The sequence below is a fragment of the Pomacea canaliculata genome, linkage group LG10, assembly GCF_003073045.1.
Source record: "Pomacea canaliculata isolate SZHN2017 linkage group LG10, ASM307304v1, whole genome shotgun sequence".
In the NCBI taxonomy this organism is placed as follows: Eukaryota; Metazoa; Mollusca; class Gastropoda; order Architaenioglossa; family Ampullariidae; genus Pomacea; species Pomacea canaliculata.
Genome location: NC_037599.1, coordinates 4,295,000 through 4,318,224, shown reverse-complemented (window position 1 = coordinate 4,318,224; position 23,225 = coordinate 4,295,000). Strand labels below are relative to the sequence as shown.

General features: G+C 41.0%; 1 protein-coding gene across 1 annotated transcript in view; it reads right to left on the bottom strand.

The window, feature by feature from the left end:
* The window catches only part of LOC112574399, a 142,468-nt gene that overhangs the window by 100,750 nt on the left and 18,493 nt on the right, over positions 1 to 23,225 (bottom strand).

Genomic DNA, 23,225 nt, shown 5'->3' with positions numbered 1-23,225 from the left:
GTGCTGTTTCTTCCAAGGACTTGTTCTTTAAGCCTACGACTATATTTACACTAATTGGACAAAATTTAATAAAAATAAATAAGAATGCAATAGTGTCTCTCAAACGGCAGGAAGGTATTCACGAAAGAACTAATCCACACGTGATACTTTATCGCCCAGCAAAACATTAAAAATAATAAGAATTTTCTTCTAAATAGAGATGAATTTTTTATGTAAAGGCGTAAATTTTAATATTGTTTATAAAGATTTCCATTCAAGCCAATTTAATTTTAAAAACGGACAAAAGCATGAAGGAAATCGAATGATCAATTTCCAGCGACCTTGTGATTATTAGAAATGCCAATAATGCTTTAATGGAAATTGCGATTTATAGACAACTTCGCATCAAGAGCGGAAAACAATGGGAGCGAAGCATGACCTAGTCGAACTATCGAATGTGGCGCCTTACATTTGTCTGAAGGTATTGGTGAACACAGATTCAGACAGGCAAAACCTCCTTGGAAATACTTGCTGGCAAACAACCCTTTTGGAGTTGCTCCGAAGCCATGCGAAGTAGATGGCAAGAGATCGGCAAAGGCATCGATCCTCAGCTCCCATCCCTGGTGCTTTTATGGATGTGCCTTGAAGGGAGACCGCGACAGATCGTCCATTGCAGGATTACATCGGCGGTCTCCCAAAAAATCGAGAGAGGAAGGACAGTCGGCGTGGTGATAGGCAACACGTGCTGGCCGGTCGAGTGGACGGCCTTCGTAACGAGGGCCAAAGAACCAAGGACGAAGCTCTTCATTGGCAGCCACACACACACATGTCCAGAGGTTTTCAAAACCTTCATTAAAAAAATAGTGAAACCTTCTCCAAAATATTAAATTATATCTTTGGATCCCCTCATTATATTTAATATAAAGCATAAAAAAATTTAATTTTGAACCGACCACACGAAAACAATCATTAAAGTATCAACTTGTTCAGCTCACTCACAAGAAAATCATTAAATATCTATTTTTAAACCACTTCATTCGGGAAAAAATCACGAAAAACCAATTTTAAGTCCATTTTAACTTTTAAAAAAACCCTTAAAATATCCATTTTCAAGCACTCACAAGAACTCATGAAAATATCAAATTTAGCTCGGAGTAGAAAAAATCATTAAAATATCTTTTTCGAAGTTCCACCACCCATTCCCAGGAAAACAAATCATTAAATTGTCGCTTTGTAACCTCCCACTTTAGCCTTCCCTGACTGCACAGAAAAAGATTTATTACAGCAATCCGAAACCAAGAGATCCGCTTGCTTCTGTTTGCTGTCAGCTAGTCCTCAGATAATGCCAAAGGAAATTATGAAACCACTATTTGTAACATCTGCTGTGTGATACAGATTAATTATTGCGCTCCATGTAATACTTTTGCATGCTTCTTGATGAGTATGTAGGTGTATATGATTTGTTTATGACCTGAAGAAGATTCCATGGTAGCAGAAATCTTCCAGGCGCAAGTCGAAGGGACATTCTCCGCCTTGAACCTGGTCGACAGCCACGTGGACTCCCTCTCGGGCCGCATCAAAGAGATCCTCTTGACCTCTGCCGAAAAGTTATTTGAGTGTTCCAAGATGAAGAAACAATCCTAGTTTATGAAGGAGGTTCTCAACCTTAGTGAAAAGCCGAAGAACCATGAGGTGACTGACTCCTCAGGAAGGAAGGTCAAACGCAGGAATTGTGAAGGCATGAAGGCAGCAAGGAAAACCTGGATCGAGGACACGGAGGAGATTCTAGTAAAGAGAAAGGCCGGGTTCTGGGCCGGCAGGAGCACTGCTGAACAGATCTTCAACAGTTGGGTCCTCGTCGAAAAGCACTTGCAGCATGGCAAGATTTCTACCGTAACTCTATCAACTTCAAGAAGGCCTTAGAGTATTGCACGATGGGATATGAAATGTACTGTGGACATTCAATGTGGAAGGCTATGTATGTAACACCAAGGCACTCAGCTGAGGAATACTAAGCTTCTGGCACTGTCGTAGAGCGGTAAGCTTTTCTTCTCCACGACAGTTGGTATGCGCCAGGGATGCCCTTTGTCCCCGGTGATTTTAACATCTACCTGAAGAAAATTCTACTGGATACTCTCCATTACCATCAGAATTTCGTGTCAATCACGGGAAAGCTGCTCAGTAACCTCCGCTTTGCTGACGACATCAATCTGATGGCAGGCAACAACAGCGACTTACAGACCCTGATTGACAAACTCACCATCAGTGCCAGCGAGTACAAGATGGATATCAGCAAGGACGAAAGCAAAGTCTTGGTGACAACCGCCAAATAAAGCAAGGTAGAGATCCGAATGAACGGAGTACAGCTGGAGGAGGTACAGTCCTTGAAACACCTCGTTGCGACCATTTCCAAAAGACAGTCGCTGTACGGAGGATCTGAGGATCATGGCGGCGACAGCAGCAACGACCAGGCTCAACAAAATGTGGGACAGAAGAAGTGTCAGCTTCCGCACCAAATGCAGACTTTACAAGTCTCGTGTTGTACCCATCATGCTCTACGACTGAGGGATGTGGACCCTGCCTACAGAATTAGAGTGGCGGATGCAAACGCTCGAAATAAAGTGCTTCAGGGACTCCTTCGGATCTCCTACAGGGAGACAAAAGACGAATGACTTAGAAGTCTTAGACATCTTAGTTTTCTTTTCTCTCTCTCTCTCTTTCTCACAAACACACACACACACTCTCTCTCTCTCACACGCACACACACATACAGCCTCAATTAGGCACAGACATGACAATCACTACTACAATGTAATTAGGCAGCAGAACCTCTATAACCACTGTAATCATCTGGGACCTGAAGCTAAATCTGCCTCCATCATTACCTCCATTTTTCCAACAAACTTCAAAGAAGGTTAATGAATTCCCCTACCATCCCCCTCCTCCCGCACGCGGTCCACGTCACAATTAACGGACGGCGGATGAGAGGCGAGTGACGTACAAGCCTCGCTCCTGTTTAACGACCTCCAGGCCGAGCGCCATGCAAACGGTTCTGTGACGAAGGATTGTAGAGGATCGATAAAGCATAAATGATCATAGGAAGACTTTGCCCTCAGTTTCTTTCTCCTTCTCTCATTCATTCACTAGTTCATCTGTTTCAGTTACGAGGATCATCGAGTGAAATACTTGATGAACGTAGACAAAAATGAAAGTTTCAGTAAGATGTGCTTACAGTATTTCACACGACGATCCTTGTAACTTAATTGTCAGTTGTTTGTTGCGACTACTTTACGATTAGATAAGTATATTTGTACATAATATAAAAAATAATTTTTAACACGGACCGATGATCTAAGAAGTTTCTTAGTCAGCAAATACATCTTGAACCATTTGTTTTCATCATTGATTTACTGAAAGTCTTTTATCTTTATCACTTCCTGTGATGGTTCCGCAGTCTGCCTGTGCATAACAAGGACAGTTGGAACAGTATTTCCAGTATGTTCTAAAGAAATTGGTGATTTAGGTCTTGTAATCAGTAAATTGTCAGAAAGGCTTCAAGCATGATGTCCATACTAGAACATGTATTAGCAGAGTTTGTTGTGTTGAGTTCAGGCAAGCCTGTGTGTAGAAGGAACAGGCACTTGACATTGTTTGTACACTGCAGTCCATCTGTTCAGTGACAGATGAATTAGCAGCTGTGTGCGGGCATGGGTGTGTGTTGGTGTGTGTGTGTTTGAAGAATGGTCTGGATGTAAGACTGTATTTTGTCTTGTACCTAGACCTTGCTGTCCTTATGTTTGTAACCTTCATAACTGAACCAAGTTATCATTTTCACCTGGAATTATTCAGTTGGTCATTTGTAAAGCAATATCGTTTGTTTTTAGTCTGTTCGTTCTCTCCCCTCTCTCTCTCTCTCTCTCTGCTCTGGCTGGATATAAAAAGGCTAAATTAAGGAGCTACATTAAAGAAATTCCCCTGTTTTCTATGACAGTTTCAAAGAAAGAACTGTCATTCCTCTCTTCTCTCCTGCCTTAACCTTTCACACACACAGACGAACGCATACAAACACACACAAAGGATAGAGAAAGGCGCACATATTAAAAAAGCTGCAAATATTCCACACACAGTGCGGGAAATATTCTTTGTGTGCTTCATAAATAATAAAAAAGTGAGCCCTTTATATATTTTGTAATCAAAGTTATCTGCCATTACAAAGAAAAGTTTCATAACTTCTCTCCGCATTTCGCGTGTTTCTCGCGTAAAATATTTTCAAAATGTAGACAGGATAAATAATGTTTCTATCTTTTGCTCATTAGTGTTTGCAAACTAATATTTTATTCCCTTATTTTTCCCTCTCTGTTTGCCCACGTGACAGACATCAACGCTTCTTATCGTGGTTTCTCTGGCGAACGTTGCTCGGGGAGACAACTTGCAGACAATCAGTTGGCGTCACTGCGTGACACACCCAGGTAGTGACCTGCAGTGACGTGCCCTTGATTAGCTGTAGTGCTTCTGGACAGTTCCACCTTGTGTTTGAGTAGAAGATGAGCTTTTTGTTTCCGGTTCGGATAATTTTTCCATGCTTGTTATCTTTATAATCCATTTCTAAGAACATTTGAGGACTAAGGTACTTTTTCTTTTCTTTCCCATTTCCTGTCACTCTTCCTTCTCTCTCTCCTCTATCACTCCATCTGTTTTAGTTCTTTCCTAACTCAAACAGCTATCGGTGTCCAAGACTACCATTCATTTTATATAAGAAAACAATACTCTGTTTGAAAGAAATGCTACAGAAATCAGACTAAACTAATCATTTATTTTTTTTAATCGGTGATGTTTGATTACTCCAGCGAGTGCAGGCAAGCAGTGAAATGAAACCAGGCAGCAATGGCAGTCCAGAACACAATTCGTCCATTAAAACAGACTGTGGAAGGTCAATAACCTTCGGCAACGTAGACGAAAACAAACCTTGGCATCGGTGAAAAGAGTGAAAGACTTTGACACAATCAATCTTTCTCTCCGCCTGCATTTCATAAGGTAGATAGACCTGTTATCACCGGCTTCTGGGCGGTTGGCCGATTACAAACTAAAGCTTGCGGCAAATTGACTGCGTGGAGACAAAGACAGCTCTCGGCGACCACCAGCGAGGGCGAAAAACGAGACGGAACCATTTAACTCCTACATGCTTCGAGTTTTAAAAATTCTTGTCTGTGAAATAGGACATTTAATTTTTTTAAATCACATTTTACAGGAATGCATTCATTATTAATGTCAAGGCTAGAAGCATTGATTAAGGAATTTCCTATCCTGTCGTGTCACTCACAAGCAAGAATAAACTTTCGATCAGGTTTTTAGTCATGAGAGTGAGCTCTTAAGACTAACATTTATACTCGAGCAAGAAAAGCGAAGAAGAAAATGAATGTATGCAGCTGTGTGTACGTCAGTGTGTGCAGCTGTATGTACGTGTGTGCAGCTGTATACGAGATATTTGTGCAGCTGTATGTGCGTGTGTACATATGCATAGATGTGTGCAATTGTGTGTATATTTTGGGGTCTTTTGTATATAAAAAATATATACATTGTATGTATGTGTGCGCGCGCGCGTGCGTATGTGAATGCCAGTGTCTGCATGCGTTTGCTCGCGCGTGCGTAAAGTATGATAGAAAACATCCGAGTGTTTTCACTGTAGATTAGATAATGCAATTCCTATCTCCAAGCATTAATCATTTTCTTCGCCCGAAGATATTTAATGTTCGTTGCAAAAATGGAGCATTGATTGAAGCTAATAACAATTTCTCCCTTCTTTGCCAGTCCCTTTAGGTTTGGTTCTTGAATATTTTAGTTTTGTGCTGTCTGCACTCTCGGGAATGCTTCATAGTCTTTATATATCTCTCTGTATTAGTCTGGATGTTCCTCTGTCAATCCATCTCACTGACTCACGCACACAAACACTCTGATGATAGACTAAATAAAATGAGACATGAAAAATCGAAAAAAGACAAGAACAGACTGTAGCGAAAACTGTTTTAGCAAGGAAGGGTTCTCAGTGGAAGCAAGACAGGTAGCAGGGTTGGAGAGAGAGAGAGGCAGAGCCCACTATTCATCAACATGACACTGTGTTAATAAGCACTGATACCGTTGTCGATCGTAAGTCTAATGTATTGTTCACACCACGTCTGTGCACGCGACCCACTTCCACCCAGTGCCAGCCCGCCAGCTGTGAGTGGTTCATCCTGGCAGGGGCCCTATTGACCATGCTGAAATACCAGCACCAGACTGCCCTTTACTGGACATTTCCACTGTCCACTGTTCCTAACAGCCAAACATAAGGATGTAGTGGCACGAAGACATTGTGGAGTCGCTAAATTGCCATTCGTGAAAACAACCAATGAGGAAGAAATAAATGATGGGTTGAGACTATCTACACGACATCATCATCTAAAATATTGAATTGTATAAATATATAATATATTATGAACGTATAAAATGAATTGCATAGATATTGAATGAATTTCATAATTATAAACTGTATAGCTATAGAAAAAAAATAGAGAAAATTTCCTCTTGGCGCGCCATACTGGCTCGAGTAGGGGAGGTAAGTGGTGAGTGGATGTTTTCAAGACGACACGAGGCTGCGAATAACGCAGCTGGCAGTCACGTGATCTGCCACATTTTATTTAAGGCCTATCACTGTGATTGTTGCTTCTGGACCACAGGTCTCGAAAGCACTTTAACTCTTTTCTGTATATCTCCCCCGCTCTGTCACTTTTCACCTGACTGGCTGTCTAACTGAGCCCTCGTTTTTCCTTTCGCTGCTCGAGACCATTTGTCTTGTAAATTTGCTTCATTTGCAGTTTAACGATTTTTTGGGGTGGGTGGGTTGGTGAGTGGGAAACAAATCATTTTAAAACTAATAACACCAATTAATCATTATCGAGCTATCTCTCAGGTCACAGGAAGCTCTGCCAAGCAGACTGGACGATACATAATGATGGCTGAAAGCTTTGTTTATGACAGAATAGTGGTAAAGACTGTTGGAGAGAGTTGGCCGTGGGCTGCATGGCTCTGTACAGATGGATGCTGGGAGCGAGGCAGAGAATGAGAAGACAGAGATGATAATTGTTTATACTCTCAGACACAGCAGTCCTTCAACCGCCGGAAGGTTTCGTCGTGAACCATAAACTAAACTATATCAAGCGAGAAAAGATGAGCTTTAAGGAAGCACTGGTTCCTTGAGAGAAACTGAAACTGAATAAGTTCACACACGCAAACACACTTTCATTTTGTCAACATATAGTCGTGACCAGATGTACAAGTAGGTTCTTCAGTGCGTTTCCCAAGTTAAATCACTGGTGTTTATGTCACTAATACCAACATAATTCTAGGTGTATTTACCCCATATAACCAGGGTTGTCCATGGGACATATTTTTCTATCCCATCCCATCCCGTCCCATGGCAATTTATGCCTGTCCCATCCCGTCCCATCCCACGGGACGTTTCCCATGGGATTCCCATGGTATTAACAATCCTATGGACAACACTGAAAACCACTTTTCGGCTTTTGTTCTATAATTCCTGCTACTTCACATACAATAGATGATTCAGAGGAAAGATTTAAATCCTTGATGAATGAAATAACAGTACATTTATTTTGCAATATCAAGTATCGACTACCATGGGAAATACAAATGTGTGCTGTCCCATCCCATCCCATCCCATGGGACGTTTCCCATGGGATTCCCATGGGATTCCCATGGGATTCCCATTCCTATGGACAACACTGCATATAACCTCAATGTGTTTTGCTTACTTTCGTCTCTCTATCTGTTTCTCTCTTTTTCTCAATCTTTCTTGTCTCTTTATCTCCTGAATGGCATTCCCATATTTTTTTCTATGAATATATTTATGTCTGTGTGTGTGGGGGTGGGTAATTGTTTATGAATGTATATGTTTTGTATGTGCGTGTCTGTTCAAAGTTTCCTCTCTCTCTCCCTCTTTGACTATAGATATATATATCCCTGTCTGTCTCTCCCTCTATGCGTCAGTTGGAATTTGGACTTCGCTCGTCCTTAAAGTCTGTCCCTTACTGACTGTGCACACCTAACATTTCCAGGTAAAGATGCTCATAAATATATGCGATCACAACAAAAAAGTTATCATACACCGACAAAGCACCTGGTGTAATTTTTAAACATAATTTAACATGTGCTTTGTTCATCTTTCAAAACAGAAACGCCAGCTGGGATATTAGCAGCAAAGAGAGAAATCGATTTATGGTATATATCTTATTTAGAACATAATAATAATAACAACAACACACAATCAGCAAAGTGTTCAAGAGAAAGTTAGCAAGTCTACACCAATCAGTGAAAGTGCCAAGAGGGCAGGAGAAGGGGACCGGCAGTGTCTAGCGACAGTTTACCTTTCTCTTAATTCAATCTCGCTGGCGTCGTCCAACGACTGGTAGCCGACCGCTCGAAAGACAGCCACACACTTTTTCATGCTTGTTGGCTAAGCACTCTCATCGCAGCACCAGCACCCAGCACCAGCACCGGCGTCACAGCAGGCAGCACAGCAAGGACCGCACGGCGCACCACGCGACGGCCATCCCCCAGTTGCGTTGGTGACCAGTGACGTACAAGGGGCTGGACGGACACGATGACGACAGACACCAGTCCGGCCAGAAGTTGAGCTTCCTGTCCGGTTTTTTTGTCTTCTTTTTGTCAACCACGCAACACTGGCCGTGGACGTCAGAGAAGAAAGCACGTGTGCACACATACACACCCTCTCTCTTTTCCTCTCTTTCTCCTCCAAGCTCGGATATTGACGACACGAAAATCGATGTGAAAGCGATGGCCGAACATGAGAGAAGTTTGCTATTCCTGGTGTAGCTTATTTTTTTCTCTCCTTCGGATTGCCCAAAAGGCCGTGGACGAGAGTAGGAAGGAAGCCAGGCAAAAAGCAGGTGCCTCGGGACGTCGGCGTGTGACGCAGCCGTCGGGTGGAGAAATCAGAGTTCTCCTTGCGTGTCTGACCAGATTAGGTGGCAGGCGTACCGGGGTCGAGGCACCAGTCATGACAGCAGATCCGACACGCTGGCAGCTGCGCTTTCGGTTGACCGCCAAACCGCCAAACCGCCTGCGTCATTGGATACCTGGTCGTTCACCCACCCTCGTCGGCGGACTTTTGACGAAAATGGAAGAAAAAGAATCAGATATAAAAGGGGTGGGGTTGATGGGTGGGAGGGCTTGAGAAGAAATAGGGATCGATGGCAACAGGCTTGCAAGTACCTCCTTCGCACCTCCTCGTGGACCGACGGCGTTTGAATAATTGAAAGCAAGCTAAAGGTAAGACATGGCCGCACGACCTACATGGCGCAGTGCCTATGCTCCTGATCTGCAGATTTCTGTTGTTCAGGACATCTTTTTTTCATTTGTTTAAATAATAGAAGAATCAGCTCCTTGCAGAGTATGGACGGCTCAGCTATCCAAATTTTAAAAACGAGGAGAGGAGACAATAGGACGGAGATTATTGGAAACGAAGCTCTGGCAAAGTTAAAATAAAGGAGGAGACGATACTTAAAAAAGCCAGAAATGTGCAGTTTTGAGTTCTATTATTGATTACATGTATCAACTGTGGTTTTGTTGTTGTTGTTGTTGTTGTTGTTGTTGTTGTTGTCAATATGTCATCTATCGAAGTATCACGGATGCTACTATGCCACTAGAAACTTTTATGTATCCACGTGTTGTGTGTAATGGTGTAGCCAAAACTCCAAATTCATACATAAAGCACCTCTTGTACACATAGCTTCACTCTTTTATTGTCCTTTTTCTCTTTTTTCTGTCTTCTGTAAGATTTTCGTTTGAAAGGACAGTACCCGGTGGCAGGTTCAGCTATCTATACGGAATATTTCTTTCTATGTGCACCTGTTTATTGGGGTGAACAATCCTGCTGTGACAAACCCTCCAATGCCGACATCGTTAACACTCCCCCCTACTTTCAAACAAAAAATAATCAGCAACAAGCGTCAGTGTTACCATGGCAACGGAGCAAAAGCAAACGATGGAGTGTAGGTTTTCGCTGACATTCTACCAGTCATCTTCTGTCCTCCACTCCGGTCTGAGTGGGTCCCCAACCCTCCCACTCCTCCACCCCACCTCTACCTGCTCCTCGCCACTGTTCTGCACATCCTGAGTGTCATCGATTTTCATTGCTCCACGTGTCACCAGTCAAAGACCAAGTCCCCCCGCGATCGAACCCGTGGTACAAGTGCTTGCTCTGCACATCTGAAAATAGCGAGGGAGGGCACACCAACAACAGGGAGCACCTGAAACACATCCGCTGCTCTCATTCTTCCACAGGTAGCTTGAAGATACTGCTCACCCATCGTCTCACGGGTACTTTATGAGGAAATCGTGTTTACACTGTTAGCAGGGAGGCAATCAAGAGATACTTTATGAGGAAATGGTCTTACACTGTTTGTACTGACATAATCAAAGAGATACTTTATGAGGAAGTCGTGTTTACACTGTTTGTACTGACATAATCAAAGAAATATTCTATGAACAATCTAAGAGATATTATGTAAAGATACTGTAGTTACACAATCTGCATTCAAAACTACATTAGAGATACTGTATAACAATACTGTGATAGTACGCACACAAAAGCAATTATTCTTCAAGGTATTTGCTCGACGATTTCAATGATAAACAAACCAGCAAACAGGTTTGTGAAGTGTGCCAAGCATACCCGTAGGTGTGCGAGATTCTTGTATGTGTGAAAGAACTATTTGAAGCATTGTTGTTGTTGTTGTTGTTGTTGTTGTTGTTGTTGTTGTTGTTGTTGTTGTTTGTTTGCTTATCGTTTTCTTAGCGACTTGCGGTTCTGATTCATGCAACATGATTACTATATACCTGGGTGGCCAGTACATTGTTGATTCTATTTGTTTTTAGTATGTCTCACAACAAAAGAAGATTTAATGAAGGATTTAAAGTTATGTGCGGAAATCGTGTTGAAAAAAAACAAACACACTGAAGGATCTTTATCTCAATTATGATGGAAACAAGGGAGGAATAAGACATGAAGACAATGTCAACATCTAAACACAGTTGATAATGCATTGGTGATAAGGAAACAAAACGAAACATTCATAATTTTAACCCATATACTGCTCTAGCTATATTTCTGATGATTTTCCTTTACATCATTTTTCTTGGTCTTCTTTTATCTTTTGGGTGTGTATATATATATAAACACATACATATTGTTAATGTTTCTATATATATGTATGTGTTTGGGTTCGGGTGTAAGAGAGATAGAGAGAGAGAAGGAGAGAAAGAGAAATGGAATCCTATCAACCTTCCTTCTTTCTCCACTACTTTTCTCTGTATAGTGTCAGTAATGTTTTCATTTCAAGGAAGTGACATGGAATCCCAGTATTCTGTGGCAAGACACGTGAAAAGGTTTGCACGAGCCCTGAGTGAAGGGAGGAAAGCAGAAAGAGAGGTCATCGATTAGTTTGTGTTCTTAATTTGTCGCTGATGTCTTTCCAGGTGCTGTTGAGTAGCAAACAAACAGAGGCCAGTCAATAAACCTTTGAACCTTTAACTCTCTGCTCGCCAACTGAGATACATGTGACTGATGTACTTTGTAAACAGAACTTTGTTACGAAAGGTTAGAAACGCTTGAAGTCAAAATGGATGATAGAGAATACACAAATGATGATGATGATGAGGAGGAGGAGGAGGAGTAGGAGGAGGAGGGAGAGGAAGAAGATGATTATTGAAGTTTGACTGTACTATCGTTGTACAACTTTATTTCATGTAGTGTACTACAGAAGTATGTAGTGTTGCAGCAAACTTACACAATACAATGTACTTTCTGTCCCGAAGGCCGAAGGAAAGAAAAGAATTTGACCGTTTGGTAACTCCAGCCCACCGACCCTTTACACCAAAGTCCACTCGGACATCTGCGGCACTCCTCCCATCTCACTCATTAAGCGGGGGAGCCACTGCGCAGCTCATAATGGACCGCCAGTACAAAGCTTGCTGAGTACTAGTACGGATAATTGCACGGATAATTGCACGGAGGCGGCTTCAAAAGCCAGTATAATCGGATTGTAGGCGGTAAGAAACATTCCCATCGATCTGGGATAAGCGATGAAAGGCTATTAATCACCGCCTCTCATAGACTCCATTATCCCACACAGTACAGCTAATTCTTTCTTTGCCTCCATCCCAAATAATTTCTGGACCAGTTCTGGAGAATAACAAACCTGGGACCTTGCTAGACAAGTGTAAAATAAAATAAAAAATAAATAAATGTTAAATTAATGCCTGTCAGTAAATCAGCATATTTTGTCCTTTGTGGGACCTACATGAGGATGTGAGGATGTTTTTTTTTTTCAGTTTGCTGAGATAGACTTCGCGGAGAAACCGAGGAGAAACCGTTCAGCTCTCTCCTGTCGAAGAGAAGATAACTGAGTGCGGCGACAGTACAGCACCTGATCCCAGTTATCGGACCTGCAGCCATAATTGCAGCATTTATTAGTTAAGTGCGTGCATCTGCAGTAATGTGGTTCCCTTGCACTGATGGCCCTGGACTTAATGAGATGACATTGTAATCAGCAAATACACAGTTGGGGAAAAAGCAAGACCTCGATCTCGCTCGTCGTCTTCTTCTTCTGTGTGCGTGCGCGTGTGTGAGTGTGAGAGAGAGGTAAAGCAAGTGAAAGTGTGTATATTGCACTTGTATGTGTACATTTGTGTTTGCGTGTATGTCAAACAAAGAAAGAAAATGAGAGATAAAATCCGTTATACAGAGAGAATTTTCATAACCTGACCACAGGAACACAATTTACTTAGTCAATCTTGATCTTCATATTAATAATTTCACGCAGCAGTTATTTTTCTTTTTGTAAGTTCAAAATTACACAAAGAACTATCAAAGCGAAGAAAGGTAAATAAATATTCAAAACACACCTACAGTGTGTGTGTTTTTTCTGATCTTTGTGTTTGCATGTGGTGAATGTGAAAGTATGTTTATCAGCACGAACACACATTTTCTCTACTTGTATATGTGTTTGTGACTTCGGTGCAAGACCCAGAGCTGAGGATCAGTCGCTGAAGGCTGAATGTGGGTGCTGCAGAAAAAAAATCTGTTTTTAGTAGCCAGAGTAATGTTTCATCAAGGATCTCTGAAAGGCTATGACATTTTCCGAGGGCGCATCTTGCCTCGCAGGTCTCCGCAAATCGAAAAGGTCCTTCCTGAATTGGACGGCGAGCTAAGATCGACTTGGTTTTATTTGTGACAAAGATACTGATGACATTCCTCCATAGCCGTGGTATTAATGTTACAGCTCGCGCGCCGCCGTTGAACGGCTCGAGTTGTCTCCTCCTCCGTCACAGTGGTGTCCCTTTCGCCTTCATGACGTCAGTGATCTTCTCTTGAATTTCTGGCAGTTTGGGTTTAGTCAAACATAATCTTGACTGCATTAGGCTGGAGTAAAAATTAGGTGTGCGATAATTCAATGATCTTATTTTAACTTTAGAGACAGGGAACAGTTAAAGTTTTGAACAAACAAACTTTGAGGAGAGGTCACATCATAATTATAGTCACGATTTTAGGGTCACCACCAATAATTCAGCCTTTTCTAGAAAAATGTAGCACGAGTCACTTAACTAACCGCAGTTTTAAATAAAATCTGTCATTCCTTCATGCATTCTTTTTTCATTGTATCCGCCTTTCGTTTTTCGAGTTTTTCCTCTCTTTTCTTTATTTTCTCTAATTTTGTTGTCGTTGATTGGTTGGTTGCCTAGCTTGCTGGATGACTGGTTGATTGGTTTGTTCGTTTGTTTAATAAATTGTTCCCTCGTTTATTGATTTATTTTATTCAAATAACTTCACTCATTCATCTGTTTAGTTTGGTACTTATGAAGACTCTAGTTATTTTTAGCATTTTAACGAGGGTGGAAAAATTTTCCCAAAACCTTTGGCTCTAGTTTATCTCATATCCTATGTAATTCGAGTTCTGCAACGTGTCATCATAACTGTCTGCTGTTCCCAGGGATGTGATTCTGTTTCAGACTCTAAAAGCCTCCAGCATTTTAACTTTAAAAAAAATTATTGCTGGAAGCATAACGTTGGGAAAGGGCGTGCACGTGACCTGGGCGTGTTGTCGTCACGAGCAAAGTCTCCCATGGTAACTGTTCATTAAATCACAAGCAACAAGCTCACTTTTGCAGCGAAAACCCTTTCTTTAGATGCCATCAAATGCTAGCTTAAGAAAAAAGATTGAGGATCTGATGACACCATTACCTCGATGAGACTAGCTGCTTGCGAATCTCTCCATCACTGTGTTTTCCTTCTTCTGTCGACAAGAATCGATGATAATGGAGGCAATATGTCTGCAATAGTCTACAGCAATACAATCTTTCTTGAGTGAGCTCTTTTACATTTTTTTAAAAGCTTGAATATCAGATTATGTGTTATGTCGGTATCTTCGCTTCCTTTCAACTGTACCAGTCATTCAAAGCGCTTTGTAAAGATGGTTTCTAACAACCGAATCAAACGGCAGGAACCTGATTCTCCCAGAGTTTTCCCAAAGCCACAGAATCACTATACCTAGTAACCTTCACCCCCACAAAGAATCAAGGATGGTAAATTTGCACTTTCGGTAAGTTGGGTCCATAACCAACCTGCTGCCAAGGTGTTCTAAACTCAGCACCAACAAGGCTCAAACGAGGTCCAACATTGGCATCCACCATGAAATTTGTCTTAAAATGGAGCCTGAAGTTCCACCGTTACTCAAACAATCCTATAATTTTCTTCGATATAAAGAAGCTGCGAGACGTGTTCAAAGCCCGGTAGATTAGATGTAGTTCAAAGAACCCGGAAGTGCAGTAGTTAAAGCACGCGCTTGTCAACACTGCGTTGAGCGGTCTTGGGTTCAAATCTCTTGGAGCACCCGATATGTGAGACCTGCTTGCAGACCCGTCGGGGGTTTTCTCTGGGTTGTTCAGTTCCCTCCCTCTCCCCTCCCAGTGCGAAATCACCTCTAGGTTGAAGCATTTACCTACTAAACCAATCAGTATCTAGTTTGGTGGGTCAGAGGGGTTTCTGCCTGAAGAAAACAAACAAGAAAAATATAGTGAGGTTAAATATTTCCTTTCTGGAGACATAAGCTTTCTATCGAATCCTTCTGCTGTATTTATGTCTATACCAACGAAAGTAAGAGAATACACAGCTACATCAAAGATGAAAGAGGAAGGAGGAGGGGTAAAACCTACTACTTTGATTGCTCTTGGGAATAGCAAAGACCCTGTTAAAATGAGACATCCTGTGGGAGTCCCTGCCTGCAGGAGCAAGCAAGAACATCTTCTGGCTGACGGCCTCATTTCATTTTCGTCTGATTTTCGAACCTAGACATCATTTTCTTGAAAGCAAAAAAGACCCGTCTTCTGATAATCAAACAGACTAGAATAGGGTCAGGATGTGTTGTTTGTAATACCACTGTTTTATTTTTTTCTTTCATCTTTTTAATTTTTACTAGCTGATGAGTGCATCAGCTGTTCTTTAAAATTTAGCAAAATTCGACCACGAAATATCAGCTGCATCGAAAGAAACAACAAATGAGCTTGGTAAAGTGCAGAGTTACTTCAAGCTTAAGATGATTTGAACTGGTGACACAATAATTAACCATCATATCATAAAAACATAGCTCAGCTCAGGACTCATAGCAAACCAGTTGTTACAAAAAAAATTACTGAAAAGTTCAGCGCCGCCAGATGATTCAGATGAAAGGATTTCGCCAAACAAAGTCTTTGTCTCCGCTTCTGTACGAGCAGACATCCCCTAATAAGACAGTGGCAGGAATGAGTGTGATAGGGCTACAGTGTGTCTGGCAGGCTTTGTGGAAGCCCTATTATCTTGCCAGTCAACTTCGTCTCCCGCGGTTGTGAGCCAGTCCCCCCTTGAAAGTCTCACCTGCAATGGGCAAAAGACACTACTACTGGTTTCAAAAATCGACGAAGAGTTATCTTAGCCTGTTTCTTTGGATTCTGAACATAATCTGCTTTTCGCAAATGTCAGAAACACCTGCTCCTTTTTGTGCATTATGTGCAAAGATAATGCGGATCATACAGGGCTACATATACATACCAGTTGTCTTCATTCACCTGAAAGATCTCTCTTTCATTAAATTTTCTCTTTGTAAATATTCAATATTTTTAAAGCCATTGGACTCCTTTTATTTATTTATTTTATTGCCGATAACGGAAGTCAGTTGCAGAGGAGATTCTCTATATAATTATATTTAGTATAATGATCCTCCAATCCATTTCCAGCTTTAAGCCCGCGCACGTGCAAATGCACTTCTTGGCATGCGTGTGAAACCAGATGTGAAAGCGCGCATGTGCAGACACAGAGTTGATTTATCACTGGTGTATAGAGTTGATCGACAATCTATAGTCAGAACAATGACAACCTACAATATAGTTAGATAATGTATAACACATACTTTAAACACTGACACCACCTCGCAGAAATGAATCTTAAAGAGTTTGTTGCTCCATTTGGGAGTCGAACCCGCTAGTGTGCTAACTTCCGGCCTCCCGACTCCAATGGTCTAATAACTCGGGTCTTCGCTTCTCCAAGAAAATCATTAACTGTACATTTTGAAAGTAATCTGACATGGATAATTATGTGCCAACTAAAGCTGTTTCAATCAATAATTATTAAGTATATATATAAGATTCGTGAGGTCCTGCAGATTGTCTGGCACAAAGACGATACTTGCTGCAGCCCCGTGCTGTGCTTATTTTCAGACTCATCAGCAAGACTTTTCCCGGCATGCTTCATCTTCTCGACCATACTTGTAAGCACATCAAACAAGATGGCTTCTTGTGGGCATTAAGGAAGTGGCTCAGTTTTTAACCTGTTCGCTGCTCCTCCCTGCTCACCCCTCACTGCTACCGACTAAAAGCGCGGCAGCCATTCTTCGGGATAATGAACTAGACAGCCTTTGATGTACCAGCAGCTCCAGCTAGTTTGCAAGCAAATGGATGCCAGAGAGACGATGACCTCCCTGTAACTGCCAGCATGAGGGATTGTGGACCTTGCTTTGGAAGAGAGTAAATAACATGGAATTAACATTTCTAATCAGTTTTTTTTAATTTATCTGAAAACTTCTACACCCAATATAGACACCCAATATTAAACAATCCCTTCTTCTTCACTCATATGAAAAATAATTATAAAAATCTCACATTAGGACTTATTAAGAATAAGAGTACACTATTAATAAACTAACTTAAAACTCTTTGTTTGATTTTTTTTTTTCGTCTAATACACTCGCTCTCAGACTTTTAAGGGTTGAATGTTACACGTGTCCCTTCCCACAATGCATTTAAGTTCTATTTAATTAGAAAACAAACCATAAACCTCGAAAGAACAGATTGCAATGCCCTCTGTAACTAAATACTCCAATTTAAAGAATCAAGGTTATCGCCCTTGGCTCGGCTTTAGCCAATTAAATCGATTTGACAAAATGGTTTCCTGAAAGCTAGTACAAGTCCGACAGCAACTGACAGGAGTTCGGCTAAAAGTGAGGTTCTGTGCTTCTAGCAGATAATCTGTTGCAGAAAGGAGGAAAGGAGGAGACTTGCATTGCTTTGGATGTCCAGTGGAGGACACAAGTTGAAAATAAGGCTCTGCGCTCATTGGCTAGTTGTTTCTGCCTGATTGCCAATGTTTTAGTCCCTTAAGATTTGCCCTCAGATCTTCCAAGGCAAAGACACTTATGCTGAAAAAAGCCTGATATACATAGATATAATCTGAGATAATAAATAAAGCTTGTTCACACATGTGATTGTTATGACGGCAATGATCTCCTTGGCACAAAAATAAAAAATAAATGAAGACATTTTAGTGTAAATTTCCGGTTAATGTTATGGTGTGTTGGCTACCCTAAATCTTGCTGTGAATTAGTCTTTCCTCTTTATGTCTTCTCCAGCCATGACCTACCTATTATCACACAATAATATCGTGATATAAAATATAATCCAACGTAAAATCTCTTCCGTCATTGTTTTTTTGTTTTTGTTTTTGTTTTTGTTTTTTTTTTTTTGCTTGTTTGTGTCAAAAGAGGGAACTACATAGCGATGACCATGTCAAGCCCAATATGACTGACGACACCGCCGATAACGGGAGAAGACGAGGTGATGACGAAAGTATGAGGCGATGAAAGCCACTTACTACCCTCTCCACCACGGCCACCCTAACCACCCAGAGCTACTGTCGCTCAATACAAAAATGTTCTGTAAGATGTTTCTGTCGAGTGTCAATATGAATCATTCAATCAGCCAGTGTTAGAACAAGTTAAATTACTGGTTAACGGCTCATTGATCGAGTGACACGTGGATCACTGCAGGTGCCAAGCTTGGGTGGGCTGCTGAGTTTAATGATTTGTCAACTCCTCGACGAGTGAGGGAGAAAAATCCTGTTTTGCACCTTTTAAAAGAGTATTTTGTAAACTACACTGTGGGAACTGTGAGCATGTGTTTCAAATAATTTATTTAAATGTAAAACATACAGACAAAAAATCTAACAAAAATACGAAATCAAATGTTCTGATCAGTATAAGTAATATTTTCAGAGGATGAAAAGAAATAAGAACACCAATCTCATAAAAATGCTGCCCCTGAACTAAATGGAGTCTCGAACACTTCCCCCTTTCTCCTAAAAAAATGGTTACAGGTAACCTTTACCTGCCAGCTACCGATGCAGCAGTGACAAAGCTAGAATGAATGAATGTGACAAGTAATAAGATATACAAACAGTACGACAAACAGCAAAATAAAAAACAACACTTGCTAGTCCAGACAAGCGGTGACCAAGGTAGAGTAACAGAATTGAGTTTAACTTCATAAACAGGTATAGTAAAACTGTATATATTATGTCATCTAAATAACAGAAATATCCATGCAGACAAAGAAAGCAGAAGCAAGAATATTGTGATTTTGGTTGTTTTTTTTCTTTTTGTTGATTCGTTTGATAATGCGCGGTCCCTAGATGGTCGTATTTCAGACCCGAAGAGTTTATGATATCAAACAGGCTACAAACATGAACAGAAAAGTCGAATGTCGATCAGAACATGATAGAAAGTTGATAGGCTATTAGCCTGTTAATGGACTCCAGGGACAGAGCTTTAAAATTAGAGACAGTAACGGCAGCAATGGCGAAATGTCCTCCTTTGTGTCCATTAGCCGTTGAGTACATAACCGTCCATAATGTATTTCTGTATTCAACTACAATCATGAACACAGCTTCGTATCCTTTTGATGTCATTCTTAACATCCATGCTTTTCCTTCATCAAATGTTTGCACAAGTTGAAATATGCTCCAAGAGGGGGTAGACACCCTTTCGTAAAAACTCTTGAAGAAATCTGAACTGGTTTCATTTCCCTCGAGCCAGCCGTGGTGAAAATAATTGTCTTTTGCCTGGTACTTGACTGTTCTCTTCCATTTCATGTCTTTTTTGTCTTCTGCCTCCTTTCTGGCATCTTTTTCTTTCTCTTGATTAATGGAATGGTTGGAGTACAGGACTGAAAAAATGTAGAGAGCTCAGCGGTGCTCTCAACAAAATAGTAATGAAAGAACTGGCATCAGACACTAGTCGAAATCTTTTTTTATATGATGTACATCGATACTTAAGAAGGCAGAACTTTTATTTTATTTTTCTGAGTCTGTGCAGCTGAGACATTATAAATATTCTGCCACTCCTAGTGGTGGCCATTGACAGGAACTATGGCAACAAGTAAGTTCGAATCTTGATGTATACTTGCGCGCAAAACAAGTGATTCTTTGGCAACTTCCCACAACCTCAGGTTAATATGTTTAAAATCAAGTGGCAATAAAACCAGAAGAATGCAAGCTGAGAGTCGAAAAAAAGACTTAGCAACACCTAGATGTTGTCTGAATAAACAAACATTCCGGCTTCTCCTCTGCTTGTGAATATAACTGACTGCTTTCCAACAATCTGATCACTTAAATAATAATAAAAATAATAAACTATTCAAAATATTTCGTGCTGTCCCAAAACTTTTTTTCTAATCAACATAGCCTCTTTCTGATGGTGATGAAATCCCTGACCCAAACAAAAATATTAAAACCTATTTGTGTATCAAAGCTATGTGTGCACCACACACTCCAGTTCTGCTTGAGCCACGTCTGTCAAGCACGCCAACGCTGGATTATTAAAAAAGAAAAAATAAATAAACAAAAATCATGTCCACTACAGCACGTGAGCTCTATTTTACAAACTTTTTCATTAAAAAAATTCATTTGGAATACATTTCCCAGGAGACTAGGGGTTTTTTTTAAAGTGAGGTCAAACGAAGGATGGAGGCTGCCAGAGACGGGACATCAATAATAAATGAGAGGAAAGCCGCAAAGCTCGGCAAAGCTTTAAAACATAAACGTATCAGGCAAACAGAATTTCAACATTGACATCCCGGACAACCCGGGACATGCCGACCTGACAAAAGCTGACCTGGAGTGTGCTGACGAGCCGCCAGTTCATTTTTAATGTGGTGTTGCAAAGACCACTGCTGGAACACGGAGAAATTACTTTAAATTTTTAATGTTTCTTTTTTCATTTTCTTTTTTCTAAACCCGTAACTCCTTGGTTTTGGAACAATGGTATGGTTTTAATGTTCGAGTGTAGACTAGTAACTCTGAACTTAAAATGCAATCCTCCTGGCTGCAAACTCCTCATTGTCTTGAAAAGTATTTCTTGTAAGCCTGCTGGACTGAACCTAAACATTTTTTTACATGAGAAAGACCATGAAACCATGACTAGAGCAAAAAAACTGGAAGCTGGCAATGTTTGTTTGTATTCTGAGTAGGGATTAGTTCCAGCTTTTACTACCGGCTGCTGAAAGGCCAGGTGTTGATGCGTTCAGTCGGTCAGACCTTGTCAGAGACGATCAGAAGGTAAGCTTCATTGTTTTTATCATTGTCACCAGGTGTTGCCAAGGAGATGAGGTTACAACTTTTTGCCGCTGCTTTGACAAAATTTTGCGAAGTGGATCGAAGGTTACAAAGAACTAATGGTTAAGAAGCAAAGGCTCGAGATACAGGAACTTTGGTCAACATGCTGAGCTAATCTGAAACTTGTTTGCCAATATATTGCCTACGCAATGAGATTTCGAGGCACTTCGAGGTTGGACCCTTCGGCATTTTTCTCGGTTCAAAACGGTCGTAAAGGAAGGGAATACAAACGGTCCAGGTACACAGCCAGCTTCTTGAACACAGACTTCTATGTTCAGACAATTCATTTGAAGGTTAGGATGAATTAATTTTCTTCTGTCTATTCCACCATTTGGGGACTAAGGCAGAAAATGAAGAACGATCAGCTAAGCCACCAAACAGTTCGAAGTACCACTCTTTAAAAAAAACCTACGAATAACCTGAAATCGAACAGTCACTAAACCAAATACCCAAACTCTGACAGCTTTCGACCAATCAATAAATCGAATTCATCCATAACATCTACCAGCTGTGCAGGCCTGCTATAAAGCCACAAAAGAAGTTGAAAGAAACCCCCGAATTATCTTTCTAGTTAGTCCAGATCCCTCCCAATTGCTTCAAAGTTTTTTTTGTGGTGGTATTCAGGAAGAGCGACGCGCGCACAGCACGTGCCCGTAAATAGCCGATTGGCACGAGCCCTGAAGTTAGTGATTTATGCTCAGGATCAAACGAATTAAGCTGCGCACAGTGCACTGGTATCAATGCAGCTTATCTCACAGGCCAGAGAGACGAATCGGTTGCCTTGTCTCATCATCGGCTACCGTCCACCGCTGGGGCTCTGCCAGCCAATCAGCAAGTGTATCGGTTGGCTGTAAGTATGCAGTATAACAAACCTTCGTTCATATCAAGTTTTTCCAAGCCGTGGCTGCTGAGACTCCATCTATTGCAACGAGATTCTCGCGGTCTACCCAGTTGTCGGGAAAGGGTACATGTAAATTCTAGATAGGAGATAAACATCACTTTCATTAATTAAAAAAACAAAAAACAAACGAGGTTTGCTCTCTCCCTCGTCACTTCCCAAACGGCCTAAAAAGAGGCTCGGGAATGAAGTCTACCTTTCAAGGCTGGATGGCGTGCAAGACATTCATTTTTTTCTGAACTGGTCCTCCCCTAAACACCTACAGAAAATGAGCAAATGCACTCGGTATTCCCAGGCGATGAGACCCTGAAACCTTGTTGTAATATTTTTTTCAGATGTCATGATCTTATATATGATCAGATAGCTGATAGCCGATGGTCAATACATCTCATGCTCGTTGGGGTCTCACTGGTGTAAATCAGACCGGTGATTTTCATATCTCGAGCTGAGGCAACTGAAAAAAACGGAACATTTGTAACCTCTCCAAACACACTATCTCCTGAATTTTGCCTTGGTCCCTGTCACACCGGTTTGTCGGTGCAATAATTTAACGCCTGCTACTGACTCGCCAACATTTCTCAAAAGATAAGGAAGGATAAAAAATATAACTGGCAGAATCCATTGATAAAACTCGCGAGGGGCGAATGAGGACTTCATGATGGCATCTTATCTTTCTCCTATCCACCCAGGGTGCACGGGGAACATAAATAACACGGAGAGTGTGAACATAAACAGTATCAAAATAATACTTAAATATCAGAGAGAAGGTTTCTGACAAAAACAAAATGTGACTAGTGGTTAAATTTATGGGTTGCAAGAAAAGTCTACGAGTGTTCATAAACTATTTTAAGTAAAGGAAAAGTATGACTGAAGTACTGATACTCGGATTGGAATACTTTTTCTATAGCTGAAAATTAAAAATCTTATATTTTCTACATTACGAGACATACATGTTAAGCAGAAAAGAAATGTTGTCACTTTGAAAGTGAAGATAGTAGTGAATAGGTTCCCATCAAAGAGCGAACCACAAGTTGTTGTTTTTGTTTGAAGCCGGAATTTTATTTATTTATTGTCCTGATCAGTCTTTCTTTGTCTTTTTGTGCCATCTTTTGTACTGGCATTCTCCTCGGTAGTTTCCTCGCACTTCAGTGCACGAATTGGGCATGCGCAGTCAAGTCATGCCAGTTTAGAACACGGTGTGTGTGTGTGGCCGTGCGCGTGGGTGAGCTCGTTTCTTTCTATTTTGTGTGTATGTATGTGCATTCACATTTGTATATTTTCCTACTTGTACATGAAGAG